Below are 4,745 nucleotides of genomic sequence, written 5' to 3'. Positions count from 1 at the left end.
TCATTATGAGAATTGAATGACTGATTGTTTTGCTGACAGCTTTGATGAGTAAAATCTGTGAAATTATCCTTTAATAACTAATGTTATGGTCAGAAGGTCTTGTTATAATGATAGTTATATGCTGACAGATTGGTTGTTGGCTTGTTTCTAGTGGTTTAGATGCGTGGTGGGATCATAAAGGAGCAGCCTGCATCTTTAATCTGTTTTGGGTGTCCTTAACAGACCGGAAAAACAGAAAACAAGCAGAGCGCTGTTACTGGAGCGACACGGGTTTGGAGTTTCACATCTTCCACCTCTACAAATATCTGTGCTAGACAGGGAGAGATTTTTCACACCCAGGGGTGTAGGTGGAAATGAAACAACATCAGTGTCTGACTAAGATGGCCTCAGCTGTGAATGACTGTGATTGTGACCACTGATTCGCACCTCAGGAGCTCCAGGTGGCACTGACCACAACACACAACTTCATCACGTACAGCGGCATGCTTTTGATGCTGCTAATGCTGATTTAACAGCCGGCCTGGAGCCAGCGGGTCAACCCTCCCTCTTGGGAGTGAAACAAACCTCAGCACAGATTGAAAGGTGAACAAAACAAAGGGAAGCGTGTTTGTGTCGTTTCGCATTGAGGACCCTGTGACAGAGCTCAAAGAGAAAAAGGAGTTCACTTTAGAGCACAGAAAACCCAAATCCCAAGGTGTTTGTCAAGGTCATGTTCTTTATATAAGTGCACTGAATGGAGTAAGTCCTAAAGTTATGACTCCGGCTTTAAATGATGAAGTTTAAGAGGTTACTGACCAGACAATGATCACCCCCCTCCACCCACTCACTGATAAACCGACAAACTTTTGATGACCTTGGTGGTGGTAATAAGAAATGATCCAAGAGAAGATAAACAGATTTTATGACAGGTGGTTGAAAGGCTTCTTAAAGGCCACAAAGAGAAAACAATGAATGTTGTTTATCCCATTTTTCCTGCAGTAAACCACAAAAATATCCAGATGGCTTTTTTTTTATTCCGCAAGTGCTGCTTTGTATCCCATGCAACCTCCAAATATCCCTGTGAATGTTTTTTTGCGGCTCATTGACGTTGCATTCCATTGAATTTGGTAGACAATTGTTGAAAAGGTCAAAAACTTCTTTTACACCAAAGACAGAAGAGATAGCAGGGTTATAACATATTGCTCAGGCAACTAAATCAAGAGAGATGGTCTTTCCTCTCTTCATTGACCTGGCTTTCGTCTTTGATGCTTTGCAGATCAGCTGAAGCCTGCTGACTCTCTAATCTGCTTTCGTGGTTCCAGAACGGCGAGGTTAAGAGCTGGTTTACCGAAGCGCCGTGGTTACTCGCTCCCGTGTTATCCGAGCAGCCACTGCTAAATCTTCAAAGGCTGGAGAGACTTCTGAGGACGCTCCGGCCTTTGAACCGCTGGCAGGGTCAGCTGGTGCCTGTGTCTTCCCACACATCTGCGTGGTATCACAGCTGCAGTGCCTGTATGCTGTACAGCCCCCAACCCACAGCGACCCACACACACCTCACTCTTCCGTCCATCTGGAAAACGTTTGAACCCTGATTCATCTCACACGTTCAGGCGGTCTCAGTATTTGCAGTGTTATCATATGTCATTATGTGTAACAAAACATTTAATAGACAATTTAAGGTTTGGATAACGTCCACACTTCTACAGAGAAAGAAACACATTTAAGTTCAATGCATTCTTCTTTGCAGTATTTTCCAAAACAGCAGGTGGCAGTAGAGAGGAAAACGCACTTGAGCTCTATTCGTGAGCAAAGCAGCACTGTGCCACACTCACTGAATAAGAAAATCCAAAGTGACAGCGGTGTCAAACCTAATCCACAGTTTAGGACGAGTGATTTAATTTAAAGTTAGTATTTTCCCCCAATTTACCTTATCTGACACAGTTTCAGCTGGTACTGGTTTTCCAAGCAGGTTGACAACACAATTCTACATCGTCATTATAGATGACATTGCATTATCCAAGCCAGTAGCCATGACGGTCATTTGCTATAATGTACTTTCTCTTAATGTGTGTTGGAAAGTGGAAAGAGGAAGACGTGGGAAAACACACCTGCATGTAGATTGAAAATGCTTGGAAGATTTCATGCTGCGTCGTTTTTGCCAATATTCCAATCAAGTAAATTTCCCTAAACAATTGAGAGCTCAGTACCTAATGTCACAATGATATGCTTCAATCACACAAAATGCTGTTGGTTACAATGAAATATTGGCAACACAGTTGAAAGTAAGTAGCAATATTTTGGGGCTATTTGACTCTAATGATGTCCTATTGAAGTAAAGACTAAACACTAGACTTGCAAGCCAGTATAAAGGGGTCCAAGCACCCTGGCGCGACTCATAGATCACAGCATGTTGTCATGGGGCCAGTAGTCAGGGAATGGTGTTTCAGGGGAACAGGATATTCTTTTGTTTCATGTTCTCACTGTGAACCAAATAGTTAAGTCTAACATAAACATTTGGTTTATAGGATCATAACTGTCCTAAGGAGAAAAGAGTCGTATTTTCCAAAATGGTTAGTTTGTTCAGAATAATTTGTCAAGCTTTATCGTTGGTTATATATCTTATTTAGATATATCAAATGCAACTTCAAAAAAACTTATTTTATGTTAAGCTTACACAATGTTTTGTGTACTTAGAATTTTCACTCAATACACACATTGTGTGCAATGAAGTGAAGTGAACAGATTTGTGCTCCAAAGACCTACTGATCAGATTAACGTATTCATTCTATGGCACAATGAACTATACTTCATTTATATGCCATACAACTTCAGAACTTGGCGGGTGCATGCTCACATTGAACTGTCATGGCCAACGTTGACAAGTATGACTGGAGGGTGAATGACCAAATCTGCTCCTCTCCTTATAGTTCATAATACACTCACATAGCTCATTATCTTACATATTTTATTTTTTTACCAGTTTTTCAACTTCAAAAGTTATCTGTGTTCTTGTGTTATTTTCACTTAAGAATAATTTGTGTTTAATGCAAACTGTATACTGTTCTATTATTCACTCATGATTGGTGGGAGTGTAAATGACGAACAATGAACAAGGTTACCACTTCCTGTGAGCTTTAATTTTTTTAGTTCCCCCTTTTATATTCATCTAGGTTATCTAAGTTTTGCTGTGCTAACTGTGAAACGCAGTGCTTGTATGTATATAAGTGGGTAAAATTGATGCAAGCACCAAAGGAGGTTACAACATTGCTTTGTAATATAAACTTGTATGAGTTGATAATTAAGAGCTTAGCTGGAATGGGAACAAGCTTTTACAGTGTTACAGGAATAAAAGGTGTTTAATGAAGAAAAGGTGTAAAAGGTGTAACTGAAGGGAAAGTGAATTTGTGTTCAAAGTAAGACGGCTGAACATTTTGAAGGCTTGACATTTTGTCCTTGTTTGCCTCAGAATATTTCTTGCAGCATCTTGACCGTTTCTCTCTTAATATTATGATTTTACTCTTAACAATTTGACTTATTTTGCTGTTCCAAAATATTAAGATTTTATTGTGTCATGTCCCGCCCAACTGCTTAAGTTGTGTTCTTATTTTACTTATTATTATATTAACATATTATTCATTCATTGTTCCTGTTTCATTGAATTTATTTCATTCCATTGTGCTCACCTCCAGATACTGCTGTGTGTTTGTCTAACTCACACTGATTGCTTTCACCTGTTCATGATTGGCCTCACCTGTTCCTCATCGGCCCTCGTTCTCCAGTGTATTTAGTCTGTGTGTTTCCGATGTTCAGGTTTTCATTTCGGTGCGGCAAGTTGAAGCTTCTGCTTCATGTTGTATACCTCAGACTGTTTCTCAGACCTTGATTTTGCCTTCTCTTAGCTTCAAGTTAACACTGTTTGGAGCATTCATTTGGGCTTTTGAATCCTTTTTCTGTTGGCACCAATAACAGTTTTACTTTGTTCTGAAAATATTCCAACAACTCTGGTGCTCCTTCATAATTCCGCTCCTTTAAATATGGCAGCAAGTCCTAATTAACTGGGAAATACGAACACAACTGGGAAATATAAACACAACGGGGATATACAAACTGGGAAATATAAACACAAAAATAGAAGCTTGTGTTATGAATCACCTATGCTACACAATTGCAAACAAATGTGCAAAATCAGTGTGTTCCTTTTATATGGAACAATGCACTATTCTGTTTTAGATTTACACAATGGAAATCACAGGCGACGGTAAAAACCCAGCTGTAGAAATGAGGGTAATTGGCAACAAAGCACCTCGTCTGAAATGTCAGATACTCTCCAGTGCTCTGAAATGATGACAGGTGTGTGTGAAAGCTTCTGTTCAATAAGCTTGAGAGGAGAAGATAAGAGGTTGAGGTCTTTCTATAATTGCATGCTGGCTGGAGAGGAGGAAGGCTGCTGTTGTTGTTAGAGCGAGCCAGTGATCTGTAAAGGCCCCAGCAGTGCTCTGATAATTAGACCAACTTTCTCCTGATGCAATCTCACTGCCGGGGAAATCAAATGGAATGATGCTGAAAATGAACCAGCTCTATATTATAGAAAAGTAATGGAGTATGTTTTCTATTTGGGTCATTCAATATCACAAATGTGATACATCGTGAGACGTTTGGGATATTTGTTATGTGTAGTCGGCTCAACTCCATACGTGTTGCTGTTATGTTTCCAGCATCAATAACATGCACATGTTTCAGTTCAGTTTATGCAAACATACTCTTTA

The sequence above is a fragment of the Genypterus blacodes genome, unplaced genomic scaffold (assembly GCF_046128005.1).
Source record: "Genypterus blacodes isolate CSIRO-AG114 ecotype Tasmania unplaced genomic scaffold, CSIRO-AGI_Gbla_v1 ptg000026l_1, whole genome shotgun sequence".
NCBI lineage: Eukaryota > Metazoa > Chordata > Actinopteri > Ophidiiformes > Ophidiidae > Genypterus > Genypterus blacodes.
Note: the sequence above shows the minus strand (reverse complement) of the source record.